We start from the raw sequence: 14,992 nt of genomic DNA on the forward strand, positions 1-14,992 counted from the left end.
AAAGTGCCCAGAAAATGTGTTCTCTCTGCCGAATCGGTGGACATACAACCAAGGTAGCCGACACGGTGTCTCGAGCGGTAGACGGTCGGACCTAACGGGCACACGTTTGAGTATCGCTCGTTGTCACAGCAACTGCGCCGACGGGCGGCAAGCATTTGGCCCGGGCCACACCCATAATTTGTTCTTGGGCGATGTGGACCAATATCGACGTCCGAGCATAACTGACCACGGCTGACACGGTGGTGACCTCCAGTTTGGCCCAGGCAACCCCCGAAATTTGACCGTGGCCGAACTGGACCAAAATCGCTGTCCAGCTATCACTGAGCTCCCGCCGCGGCGGCTGAGTGGTAAGGCTGATGGCGCGTTCACACTTGGACATTCGGCGGCGAGAGCGAGCGGAATCCGCTGCCGCGGCAGAGATTCCGCCGAAATAATAGCCAGCGGAAAGCCCGATCGGTCCAGGACCGAATTCTGCCGCCGGAAAAAAGTCCGCCGAATATCGTCGGCCAATAGGGTGGCGAGGAAGCTGCTTCTGCCGGTAGAGCAAGATGGCGTCCGTGCACTCGCAGGACTCCCAGCAACACATCGTCGTAATGACCGCGTCACCGACATCGCAGCAAACAACGGATATGTTGATTGATGCCGTCAAGACTTATTGCGTGCTTTATGACAAGCGGCACCCACAGCACAAAGACAATCTTTTAAAGGACGACGTTTGGAGCAAGATTGGAGCAGCCCTTGGCATGAGCAGTATGTATGCAATATTGCCCGCATGCACGTCTTGTTTACAACGTCTAGTCTGTCACAGCTTGCAGTGAATGAGTTACTTAGTACTGGCGTTAGAAATTATTTTGATACAATCGCGCCTTTACCCGTGCATAAAAGTGAGACCGGTGCATGGCTGAATGCTGTCTGGTAGCATATATAGCTTTGATCGAGGCGTCAGCATAGGGGCTCATGAAATCTTAATGAACAGCGATATGCATTAACCTCTTAACAAACAAGCTCTGAAAAGCTTTTTGAGGGCCGAAACGTGCTTTTCCGAAATGAACCGCTAGTGAAAACCATATGTATGTGCCTGTGATTAGCACTCAGCTGACTAGTTAGGAAAATTAACGGTGCTCTTGCTTGGCGCGAGGCCGTTTCACCAGTGCGCGGCGATTGTCCAAAGGCTCGGAAACGATCACTGCATAAAGTCTAGTGCAGTCAATTCGGAAAGGTTTGGACCGCAAACAATAGCATCTATTGCCGAATGCCCAGAAAACGCATTTGTGTATTTAGGTACCCGCCAGTGTTGCATGCTATCTAAGAATGACCATGCAGTATGTGCTGCATGTTATTTGTGCAGTGATGCACAGCTGAATAAAGGTGTGTGTAAAAATGTATCCTTTGCTGCAGGTATAGCTTGCCAGAAGAAATTTAAGATTCTCAATGATACGTTCATGAAGCAGCGCAACCTCATTAAAAACAAAATGAAGAGTGGTGCGGGGAAATCAGATATTCCCGCCATAAAGTGGCGGCATTTTCACTCCGTGATGGCTATTATGGAGCCCGTTTTGCCAGAACCAATGTAAGTTCAAAAACTGTGTTCCTTTTTAAAAATTTATAGTGCATTTTGATGTAGAAAACAAGGCGAGACGCATACTTCGGATAAGAGCCTACAAACTCGAATAGAGAACAGGCATGCACCGCTATATAACCGCTCCGAAAACGCTGTTATAAGTACATGTTGACAGCACAGCAGAATGTTTTACATGACTATGTGCATAATGCCTTTGAATGTGAATTTGGCAACAGTGTTATGCAAATGTTACTTGTATGCGTGTATCATCGTAATGAGAACTACAGTACCTGGGCACGCTCAACACAGCATGACCCCCTTTCAGGAAAATTATGTCGTGTGCTATGCATTGTAAACTGTCTGGTGTATTACTATCCATTCTTTTCTCTTTAATTTTTTTTCAGCCTCTGCCACAATCTCACATTCAGCGCAGTAAAAGAGTGAGTCACACCACTTCAACTCTTAGCACTGGAAGAATATTAATAATAATGGCATTCTTAAACGAAGCTCTCAACAGAAACTATATTTGCAAGAACACAAGCACATGCAGCTACCTTTCATATGCGTCAGAGCCCGTAGGCATTTATTTGGCTTTTCGCATTAAAGAGCACTCATTGTAAACAACTCGAGTAGGCCTGCAGTAAGTACTGTTTCAAGCACACTCGAACCATTCTTCATTTTGAAGCAGCATTTAACACCCGTGTTAACACACATTATTCAAGAAAATATGCGTAATACAAGCCTTTATTCATTATCAGACATCATATGAGAGTCCAAGCAGCCGTGATTAAACACAGAGCTGAACTGTACACATAAGAGCACAGAGTTCAATCACACACAAGTTCTAGGTTAAAAATTTCTTCCTATTGTCCGCACTAAAATGCGAGGCTTGTTTTAGAATGTTTTGTCGCAGCTGCAGCAGAATGATGGCATCCTTGTAGGCATTCATGAGAGGAAATTAACGTGCAGTCATTATTTTCATCAGTGAGTGCAGAAACAGCCAGTATTCATTACAGATTGATGTCACAGCACGAAGGCTCCTGTCCGTTGTATCAGTTTATGAGTGGCACATGAAGTTTAAAACTGGTCGCTACACCAGTTGCGACTCACTGTAGGTGACCATCAATCAGACAATGTAACTACAATAGAGCAACAGATGCGAGATAATTGGCAGGCAGTAATTTACAAAGCGGCACCAGACACACTTTGGTCATGAATTTGCTCTGCATTGCTCTTAACATGGTGGATGCCACGGTGTTGGCGATACGGGCATCAAAACAACTTACTATTGATCCAATAAACTGCGTGTATGTCTATTATCACACTCGGATATTTATTGAAGCACAAAGCCTATGGTAACTAGGGATCAGTGCATTGCTGTGCACTGGAGAGCAAATAAAGCAGCACAGAATGGTGACAGTAGTCGCTGCCAAAAACCACAGATCAGCTACTATTGTTGCCGCCAAATGATTCGGATGCTCTGCTGTGACTATAAAGGAGTGCGCTGATACATGCATATCGAGATATGTAATGTGATCAGCAAGTCGTATTCTGGCCTGCTTTGAGAACCATTTGAAGCCTGCAGTCATGTCAAAATAATTTTTCAGTGAAGAAATACTTCATTCATTCATATTTATTGCAATGTGTGGTACATTCAGTGCATGAGGTTATTAATGCTACCGACGGAGGTCCCAAAGTAATACTGTCCGAGGGACCTCCTGTTCGGAAATAAAATAAATGCAGTGGTTCAGGTGCAAGGAAAAGAAGGTCTATAGAATGCACGCAGATGAAAAGCAAGAAACTATCATGATACAACGCTCACAAGCAAACAAAAATGTACAAAATGTGAAAATACAAGAACAACACGAAGTATAAACTGAAAGTAATACAGGCAAGATATGTATACAATGCACAATAATTAAAGGAATGTTCCTTTTCAACTTGGCCTACACATTATACCATTTTACTAGACCTAACACCAAGAGGTCATTATGTATTTAGACCCGTCGAAGAGGTATCATGTGTCAAGAAGCTCTGAAATGAAGCGAAATACGCTGAGCATGAGTTTTCATGGAGCCAGTCAGAAGAAGGAAGCTCCTAGTAGAATTCAAGCATTTGTCAACTGGTGGCACATGGGGACTGAACGTAGTTGGTACTGCGTTAAAGAATGATGACGTATTCACCCACTGTTTCTAATGTTTCACTCATAAAATAAAATTGATGTCACTTGTTACCACTGTGATTTGCTAATGCACTACGCATGTTGCTGCAGAACTGCATATACAGAGGATGATGAGGAAGATCACACAAGTGATCCACAACTAGCCTACGTTTTCATGGCTTCCCAAGAAAATTGCGGTACGCCAGCTCAGTCGCCAAGTCCACCTGGGACGCCTGGACCTTTGAGACCTGCGGAACCTGAGAATACACGAGATGACAGGTGAAGAAAGACTAGTCATCTCTGCATTACACAATTTTGACTCAGAAAACTGATTTATTTTAGGTTCCTGAGCACAGATGTGGACTCAGACACTGAAAGGTATACGTGCCTTTATAATAGCTTCCTTTGGCACAGGCAATGTGCTTATTATGCGAATTTGTTAAACTCATTCACTTTCTTTTCCGCTTTGCAGGCTTCCTGGGCCACCAAAAGCTCGTAAGCTTGTAAGAACTTCTACAGGAGAAAGGTAAAATAAACAATGATTTCTCTATGTAAATGACTGCAGTTAACAAGGAAAATTTTACTTCCAGCTCTACAGAGGACCCACACATGGATGTAGCTTCAGAGTGTTTGAAACGCCTAGTTCAAATGAAGTCTCCAAAACAGGAGACGGACGATATTTGGCGCACCATTTCCGTGCGACACTGGCCAACAAGCTGCGATCACTGAGCCGATCACAGCAGTTAGATGCTATGCATGAGATTGATGTTTTAATGTATCCGAAAATGAAACAACCATTGGCGGACCACGGCAGCTAATGATGATGTTTATGTTCGAATAAAACTGAAATATCTTGCCGCTTCAATCTCTGTTCCCATTTATCATGTTCACTTGCCATGGTACCTTGCCATCGCTGATCAGGTATCTGCACAGCCTATCCCTCATGTCATAGGCAAGTCTGGAACAGGAATGTAATACAAAGGTATACCAAAAGCAAAAAGCCCACTTTGCATGTCAACCACATCTATGCGATGTTCAACATGTAAACGACAGAGGGCTGAAAAATTACTAAGCACAAGCTTCCAGGAGACCTACAACCAGCTGCAGGGTACCAATACCTGGTTGAGTTGCCGCCTGTGTTTGGCAGGGCACACAGTGCAGAGTTTCCGTCGTCTTCTGCTCTCAACTTCCAAAAACAATCCTGCCTTCCCAGTCAATGTGGTCAGCTGTTCCAGGAGTACAGTATGTAGACCGGGAGCTGGAAGATTCTTTGATAAAGAAATTGTCCAACGTGAAGCAAGCTAAGATTATGTAACGGTTGTTTTCTTCTTTTGCTTCGAAGGGACAGCCCAGAATGCGCCATCTCTGGGCCATAATGCCAAAAGCGTTCTCTACTACCCTACGGGCTCTGCTGAGGCGGTAACTGAAAATTCTTCTCTGGAGCAATTCTTCAAAATGGCTTGGTTTAGTGATAGCAAACAGTGGTGGAAGACCTGCAGAATGAAACATGAGTAGAAAACAATAAAAGTGCAGATTAACAAGCCATCAACAGCAGTGTTGAGATGCAATATCAGCTTCTGTAATGCCACTTTCTTCCACACTTGTTTTGATATAGCGGCCCCAGGTGCGAGTGACTGGAACAGCAAGCACCCCCTCATGCTAGCCGATCGACACGCTTGCTGGGCATGGGAAATGGGTATCTAATTGCAAATATAGCCAAATCGCGGGTGTGGGAGCCTTTCTGGAGTCCTTCTACACTGGGTCCTTGCATGTGTGCGCATCTATGTGTGCGTTTGTGTCATAGACTTGCATGATTCTGGTGGGGCAAATCAAGTTACCCGCTGTAGTAGTAACTGCATGAAGGAAGTTAGCTACGACATAGGTGCAAACATGTTGAACATGCAGGGAATGTGCGCCAAATTTGTGGCAGCTACCATATCGCAGGTCAATCTGAAAATAACGAATATCTAAATTGATTCCTGGCTACTGTAAATTAAACACATGCGCTACAGTTAAAAACCAAACTGAGTGAAGCATGAGATTGATCTTACACTACAATTCTATCACAAAATGCTAGCTCATGTGATTCATGCTACAATGCTTGTCAAAAGGAAAGGCCAGTCACACCTATCAACAATAGTGCTTTCTGCTACTGCCACAAAGCACTTGCACAAACAAAACAATGAAACATACTTTTCCTTGAGTATGGACGCATCATATATGGCTTTAGGGGAAAAGCCTCGTCCCCAACAAGAAAGTATGGCATCTGCCCAACTGCTCCAAGATGTTTGCCAAGGGGAAATCCTCTTTTGTTCTGCTCAATTGATTCCTGGAGTGTGCTTCGGCCAAACACCCCGCCATCCGACTCACTCCCAAAGTGGCCAACCTCCACATAAACGAACCTGAGAAATGAAACAACAGGCAGTGAATATTTTGCTCATTCAAAATGAATCAGCAGACTGAAAACAGTGCACTCTTTATCGCTGCTCTCATATGTGCAACAAGTCAAGTTCACACCCGAGTAATACTTGTGCATGAATTCTATGCCTCCTCAGAAAGGACACTGCAGGTAGCACATCCACAGCACTGCAACATTTCGTGTTGCTAAGCTATTGTGAGCCTTCACCGCATACCACGAAGAATGCAGCTCTGTATGGTTATATTTTTTCCTGACGACCAGTTTATACAAGAAAATATTCGCAGCGGTGAAAATCAAGTTAGCTCTTCGTTTAGGAGGAACAATGATTTCTTGCTACAAAAGCGTAGTAATATTAATCAATCTAGCTAGCTGCCTGCACAAGATGCAAAGAGGAACGCAATCCACTATCAGGGAGTTATATCTGTAATATGCCTCAAGATAAAAGTATACAACAGCTTTATCTTGCTGGTACTCACCTACTGGACAGAAATGTGGAGGCTAACGGAAAGGGTTCAGCTTAAGTTAAGGACAGCGCAGTGAGCCATGGAAAGAAAAATGAGAGGTGTAACGTTAAGAGACCGGAAGCGGGCAGAGTGGGTGAGGGATCAAATGCGGGTTAATGACATCCTAGTCGAAATCAAGAGGAAGAAATGGGCTTGGCTAGGGCATGTAATTCGAAGGCAAGATAACCGCTGGTACTGAAGGTAACAGAGCGGATCCCAAGAGACGGCAATCGTAGCAAGGTGTGGCAGAAAGTTCGGTGGGCGGATGGAGGAAAAACGCTAAGGCGCCCGTGTGCTGTGCGATGTCAGTGCACGTTAAAGATCCCCAGGTGGTCGAAATTATGTCGGAGCCCTCCACTACGGCACCTATTTCTCTTTCTTCTTTCACTCTCTCCTTCATCCCTTCCCTTACGGCGCGGTTCAGGTGTCCAACGATATATGAGACAGATACTGCGCCATTTCCTTTCCCCCCAAAAAACCAATTATTATTAAGGATGAGATTAAAAAGTTTGCAGGCATACGGTGGGTGCAGCTGGCAAAAGGAAAGGGTTAATTGGAGAGACATGACAGAGGCCTTTGCCCTGTAGTGGGCATAGTCAGGCTGCTGCTGATGATGACACCTGTAGTAGGCATCACTGATGGCAAACAGCGATTTACTGAAGAAATTTTCGTAGTTTATATCCACGCTCTCTGAATTTGCAGGGCATTCCACGGCAACGTGTTTGCCGTCAATTGCGCCTAAACAGTGTGGCAAATTCCAATGCTGCTCAAAGTCGCTTGCGATCTGAAGAATGAGAAAAATAATTGATGTGCATATGTAAAGCAATCAGTAAGCACGTCAGTTACTTCAAAAATAAGTGCACGCAGGAGCAATCTGTTTCCTAGTACCACAGCAAGAATAAACAAGTTTCACAGGGTAATCCCCGTGAGTTTACGTATATGTTTACCTACAACCACTCCTCGGGTTCCGTTGGACATGCGACATATATGGGGCCAACGACCTCCCAAATCGACCGGCATGTTGATGAGATGATTCCACACGCGGTTGAACGTTCATTGAAAAAACAAAATGATGACGGTCGCAGAGTGTCGCCGGCAGCTAAGAACCTGAAGAAAAGAGAGATTTCCAGTGAGAAATGAGGCCGCGTGCGGGTTAAGAAATCAAGTCTTCAATCGTTCAGCATTTGTTGAAGCGTAGCCATTACCTCAAAGTTTGAGCAAGGCGGTGCTCTGGTGGGATCGCTCTGCGACACTTTGTGTCCTATTTAAGGATTCGTGGCCTGACCAGCTCCAAGATAGTTTCGAATGCTTGAGGAGGCATTCTTAGGTAACTACAAAAAAGAAAGTAGCCATTCGCCATTCACTCTTTCAGCACCGCCACTGCTACGCTGAACGTGACAGAACTTTGACAGAAAGCACATAATTCTAACTGAACTTACTCTGGATAATATTCCACGTCGCGGGAACGTAGAAGGGGCAGCGGTTTGTAGGCGTGCCCGAGCTCCTCACGCTGCTGAAGGGCAGGTCGCACCCACCAGCGTCGCTGGTGCCGTTTCTTCTTCGCTGCGTCCCGCATACGCTGTCGTTGGCGCGCGGCCAGCAACGAGTTTTCCAGAAGAATCAAGATTATTTCCTCCTCTTCTGATTCGCTCATAATTGTTCACGGTTCGCACGCCGAACGCGAATGAAACAACGCGCGCGTCAGCACAAACGAAGCACACTGAAAAGGCGCGTACGAGACACGGCCGAACTGGAGAAGGCGGCACCCTAGCTACCCTAGCGGCGCGCGCGCGCCGCCGTTCTAGCCATGCCACGCGAAGTCTCGTTCCTATCGGTGGTCGGCGAGAGCTCCCTGTGGCGCCGGTGGCGCGGTTGCCAACAAATGTGAACGAAACAACATTTCGGCGGCGGCGGATTCCTCTTGCTCTCGCCGCCGAATGTCCGAATGTGAACGCGCCATGAGTCGCAGCTGAGTCTCAATGCCAAGGTTCGAACCCGACCGCGGCGGCCGCATTCCGATCGAGGCGGAAACTGGCGAAAGGAAATGACGCAGTATCTGTCTCACATATCGGCGGACACCTGAACCGCGCCGTAAGGAAGGGATAAAAGAGGGGGTGAAAGAAGAAAGCAAGAAAGAGGTGCCGTGGTGGAGAGCTCCGGAATAATTTCGACCATCTGGGGATCTTTAACGTGCACTGACATCGCACAGCACACGGGCGCCTTTGCGTTTCGTTTCCATCGAAATACTACCGCTGCTGTCGGGTTCGAATCCGGAGTTCCCGAGTTCGAACCCGACCGCGGTGTCAGCGTTTCAATGGAGGCGAAACGCATTGGCCCCCGTGTCCTGTGGGATGTCAGTGCACGTTAAAGATCCGCAGATGGTCGAAATTATTCCGGAGACCTCTACTACAGCACCTCCCAAGCAGCACAGGTAATCGGCCCAATATTGCAACAGGAATGTTCCATCCTGGTCCTTTGTAGGGCCGGCCTTTGCCAATACGGTTCGAACTTTAGGCCAATTGCCTGTGCTGCTTGGGCTGTTTCTTTCTTTCTTTCCTTCTTTCTTTGTCTCTTTCTCTCTTTCAATCTTTCTGTCCTCCTTTCTTCGTTCCTTTCTTTTTTTCTTTCTTTCACGCTTACCTTAATCATTTCCCTTATGGCGCCGTTCGGCCGTCCAGCGACATATGTGAGATAATTACTACGCCATGTCCTTTCCTCGAACCCCATTTTTAAATTAGCGGGCCTGACACGTTGGCGTCCTAGAAATTTGGCCCGGGAAATCTGGAACTGCCCGCAGTCCCTACCCGCGAGTCACTTCATTACCGACTCTGCTCATTGCGAGGCTCTATTGCTCAGCCCCGACCCGGGGATACAGATCAAGCTCCTCCAGCTGGCTGAAGACGCCGCCGCTGCCCAAGGGATAGCGGCCGCCGTTTAAGAGGGGGGCGACTTCGTGTCGCTCCTCTATATCCGCTGGAAATAAAGTTTCTCAACCAACCAACCGGGTGATTACAAAAAGTTTGCTTCGGGCGGCCACCGAAATTGCGACCTTGATTGATTTGGACCCAAATCGATGCAAACCATAATTGACCGTGCCCGACAAGGTGGCGTCCTCCAAATTTGTACCGAGTCATTTCCGCAGATTTGCTCCGAGCGACCACCGAATTTCGACATCGCCTGAATTGTACCAAAATCCCATAACTCAGCGTTCCCCGGAGGGGCGGAAAACTTCAAATTTGGCCAAGGTTATTTCCAAAAATGCGGCCCGGGCAATGCCTGCACCCTCAAACCAGAGCTTGAAGGCAGGAATCCGTTGGCATGTTTTCGATAAATAGACGATTTCTTGCTCTGTTTCAGTGCGGAAAAAGAAGGCGCGGTTGACGCGGATGCTATGATCATGCTTTTTAAACGCATATTGAATGGCCTTGACTTCACTTATGAACTACCTGAAAAAGCGATGATAAGGTTCCTCGATCTACTAATACAGGAAACCCTTGATCATACTTGCTGGCGGTATCATACAAAAAGTGAAGAAAGCGTCATGAGATATGATTCCAGCCAGTCGAGGCTTGTCAAAAGGAGTGTTGCCCAGCCAGTCTAAGCTTGTCAATCGGAGTGTTGCCCACTCGTGCATGATGCAGAGCCTTACGAAGTCCTGCGATCAAAAAATGACTGAGAGCATCAGCATACAAACCAGTCGGCGTATCGATAGTGGGTTCCCAGACAACAAGATGGCGTCAGTGGACGAAAAAGCGCTAAAATCCTTGGTCAGGAAAAGAAAATAGTCTAAAAAGCCGGGGAATAGGGAAGGACTGGTAGTCATACCACATATACATAAGGTATCGCGCGGATTGAAGAAAGTGGCGAACAAACACCAAGTGAAACTTGTATTTAGCACACCAAAAAATGTGATAAGCCACTGCAACCTAGTGAATCCGAAAAGAAAGCGTGACAAGCACAAGAAATCTGACATTGACTATAGGAAAAAAAGGTTCGTACCATGCCAGAGAGATGTTATTTATAAAATACCAATAATCATGCGGGAAACAATATATTGGCCAATCGGGGAGATGTGTCAACATGAGGCTTCTAGAGCACAATAATGACTGCGGAAAAATTAACCACCCGGGGAATCTAGCGAACCACTGCAGCAGGTGTAAAAAGAAAAAGAAAAGGAAACCACTGTTCCTAAGGGCCACAATTGTAGGTAAGCAGAAACAAATGATTCAGAAACACTAATATTTGAAGCGTTTTTAATCGAAAAGGCGGAAAATTAAGTGTGTGCAAGCACTCCATCTATTGTACTTACATAAGACAAAATTGATGTGATAAATGCAGATGCTGGGTCGTGGTGATGGTCAAGTGTTTGATGACGGGATGGTTGCCTTTGCTAAAAACTGACTTCGCGTATATAAACGCATCTTCCGTAAGGAATAAACAGTTGTTTGTTTGCGCTTGTGTCGTATCTGTGTGTCTTCTTGTGTGGCTTATAGCACATACGTTCGCACAATGATCAACCAACTGGCCCCGGTAGTACCTTTCCTAGCTTTGCCGATCCCCGAAATATGGCCATAGATGATTTGGATCACAATCGACGTGCAACCATAACTGAGCGTTCCCTCCATGATCATGACCTCAAAATTTCCCCCGAGTCATTTGCTAGAATGTGGTCCGGGCGACCCCCGAAATTTTACCTTGGCCAATTTGGACAAAAATCGATGTCCGGCCATAACTGAGCGTCCCCGCGGTGACAGGACCTCCAAATTGGGCCCGGGTCATTTCAAAAATTTTCGCCGCGATGAGCGGTGACCCCTTAAATTCGAAAATTAAAAATTGATTTTGAGGAAAGGAAAAGGCGCAGTAACTGTCTCACTTAACTCGGTGGACACCTGAACCACACCGTAAGGGAAGGGTCAAAGGAGGCAGAGAAAGAAAGGAATAAAGAAGTGCCGTAGTGGAGGGCTCCGGAATAATTTCGACCACCTGGGGATTTTTAACGCGCACTCACATCGCACAGCACGCGGGCGCTTTTTGTGTTTCGCCTCCATGAAACGCTTCCGCCGCAGTCGTGTTCCAACCTGGGTACTCCGGCTCAATAGGGAGCCATAACCACTGAGCCACCCGGCCCGATGGCAACTCCAAATTTGGCCCGAGTCATTTTCAAAAATTTGGTCCGGACGAACCCCAAAATCAATTTGGACCAAAAATTATTCCAACCATAATTGAGCGGGCCGGACACAATGGCACCCCCAAATTTGGCCAGGGTGATTCCCAAAAATTTAGTGCGGGTGAACTCCGAAATTCTGACCTTGGACGATTTGGACCAAAATCGATGCCAAAGCATAATCGAGCGTGCCGGACACGATGGCGACCTCCATATTTGGCCCGAGTCATTTCGGAAAATTTGGTTTTCGCGACACCGGAATTCATTCGCTATTACTCGCGCTTGCTTTAACGCCTGTCTCGTTACACTCGTGAAACACGGCGGTATATACGACGACACCCTGGCCACCGTCATAGTGTCGCAAATGCAGACAGCGCGTCCCTGGCGGCACGAAATGAACTCGCAAGGCGATGATTGGACAAGGAAGCGATGAGCACGCATCGCTCTGTTCTTGCCACGCATGCACACGGGACGCATGACTCAAACCCAGAGCCTAGCCTTAATTGCCTCTGACTTGCTCCGCAAAGCAACATCGGTGCTCCCTAGATCAATCAATCAATTATTCAATTAATCAATCAATCAATGAGCATTCATTTCACGAACAGAGTGTACAAGTGGTGACAAAGGGTGGCGGAGAAAAAGCTGCAAGTTTCACAGCTTGAATAAAGCCCAGTCCGCCCCTCGAGCAGTGACAGGTTTTGTGTACATGATTACAAAAAAAAAGCATCTAATCGATGCTGATCAAGGGTTACAAACGCAGTGATACCACTCAGATCTGTCATTTATGATAACATATGTTGTAACAGAAAACTGTGTCGAAATAGCACATATTTATCAAAGGTGTAAATCTCGGGAAGCAGATGCACGTACACCACTTTGCATCCTTTGAGGGCAGAATGCCATCTATTCACCCTTACAGCACCCAGAATTTTCGTGCAAAGGGTGTTTTCATAAGGTAACACCCATTTTGCACACCGCTTTAAGATCCAGGATGTTAAATTGGAAGTTCTTCTTAGTTGCACCCCTGGAGATAGTTGTGGTGCAAGGGTGTAAGGCGAGAATTTCATTAGTCGATTAACCTCGGGATACGACCAATGATCGCTTCCCGTAGCCTTTGGTATACAGTGATGGGGACAAGCACCACTGTCACTCTCAGTGACCTCCCCCGCTGCTCTTAACTTTGGTTAAGAGAAGCGGTTAAGAGAAGGTTAAGAGAAGTCTTGGTTAAGAGGTCTTAATTTTGGTTGGTAACAGCCTTATTTCAGGTCCTGCAGAGCTTTCGCTGACGGGGTCTTAGGTATCCCACGTGGGGACGTCGAGGTGTTGCCTCGCCGTTGCCTCGCGGGCCAGCTGGACGGTCCAGCGTTGGTCACCGAGGCTAGGGCTGCGCAAGCCACGGCCCACGGCGGCGGGAGGGTTCCGGAGTTATCACCGTGCGGGTTTTTGCTACAGTCCCACAGCATGTGGGTTAAAGTGGCAATATCCGTGTGGCAGACCTTGTATATATTTGTCGGGTATGTGCTGGGATAGAGCCTGTGGTAACGTTCCGGGTTGGGGTGCGTGAGCGTCTGCAGTTGTCTGAGGGCCACCACGTGCGCCCTGTCCATCTTGTCGCTGGGCGCAGGGAAAGTTCGGCGGGCCAGGCAGAGGGCCTTGGTAATTTCGTTGTAGCTAGTCAAGCAGTCTTTGGTGCTTCCCCATGGACGATGGTCGCCGGCGCGGTTCGCGAGCTCGCGCCCCTTGGCGTGTGACGTCTCGTTTCGGTTGCGATATGTCTTCGATACTTCTATGTGCGCCGGGAACCACTGAATTCTGGTTTGAAATCCTACCTCCCGCTGGACTTGCCGGCTGCTCAGGACTCGGGCCGCGCTCCGTGAGATCCATCCTTTGGCGATGTTTCGGACCGTTTTTCGCGAGTCGCAGGAAAATATGGCGCACGTAGGATACGTGAGGACTAGTTCCACCGCCGCTTCCTCCTCTTCCTCTGCGCGCTAGCACGCTACACTTACCGTTAGGCGCGTTTTGCCACTCGAATCGACGACTGCAACCGGGAATAGCGAGCGTTCTGCGTATTCCGCGGCGTCACCGAACCTTGTCCCCATTTTGTCTCCGTGGCTGTGTAGGAGAGCTCTGGCCCTGGCTACTCTTCTTCCCCGGTTGTATTCAGGGTGGACGTTCCGTGGAAACCGGTCGACTCTTTTTGTTTATCTGATCGCGTATGGAACGGCGACTTTCTGGCCTTGTGCGTGGTAACGGATGCCGAGACTTTCCATGATCTGGCGTCCTGCTCTCGTGCCTGCTTATCTTTCTACTTGTGAAGTGCGCTGCGCCTCGTCGATTTCTCTAAGGATGTTGTGAAGCCCGAGCTGGAACAATCAGTGCTTGCTGGTGGACTCGGGTAGACCCAGTGCTATCTAGTACACCCTGCGGATGAGGATGATCTTGGCTTTTTCGCCTTTGTACCAGTTGTGGAATGCCGCGACGTACGCAATATGGCTCACGAAGAAAGAATGTATGAGTCGTGTGAGACTCGCCTCCCTCATTCCGTTTCTTCTGCTAGTGACCTTTTTGAGGATTCGCATGGCATTAGGGGTCTTGTGTTTTAATTTAGTGATCGTTTCGCCGTTGACGCCGTTGGCCTCGATTATCATGTCGACGATCCTAATTCTGTGCACTATCCAGATGGTTGATCCGTTGCTCGTGCGTAGTCTGATCTCTTCGTGTTCTCGCCTGGTCGTTGCCACATTCCGAGCACCCCCGGGCGGTCTGGCTCTCTGCGCAGGGTGGTAGAGTAGGAATTCCGACTTTTTCGGCGAACATCGTAATCCCGTACCCACAAGGTATTCCTCTATTGTCTCGATTGCTAGTTGCAGTGCCGGTTAGATGTGACCGTCGCTCTCTTCGTGCACCCAGAGGGTTATGTCTTCGGCACATATGGTGTGCCGGACGCTTTCGAGTTCTTGTAGCTTTCCTGCTAGCCTGATCATGACCAGGTTGAAGAGCGTGGGCGAAATGGCGGAGCCCTGCGACGTGTCGGTGCTTCCCAGCGTTTGCTCTTCTAGCTGGAGGTCCCCTGCCGCTAAAACAGCTCCCCTGTCGGTCAAGAAGTCTTTCACGTAGTTTTACGTGCGTACACCTAGGTTTTGCCGCGATATCTGGTGCAAGATCGCCGACTGCGCGATTT

The 14,992-nt window shown here is 47.6% G+C and overlaps 1 pseudogene; it reads right to left on the minus strand.

Moving 5' to 3' along the window:
- Positions 1–3,895: 3,895 nt before the first annotated feature.
- On the minus strand, positions 3,896–8,220 carry LOC144116957 (uncharacterized; annotated as a pseudogene).
- Positions 8,221–14,992: the final 6,772 nt, after the last annotated feature.

Source organism: Amblyomma americanum, chromosome 1 (genome assembly GCF_052857255.1).
Source record: "Amblyomma americanum isolate KBUSLIRL-KWMA chromosome 1, ASM5285725v1, whole genome shotgun sequence".
NCBI lineage: Eukaryota > Metazoa > Arthropoda > Arachnida > Ixodida > Ixodidae > Amblyomma > Amblyomma americanum.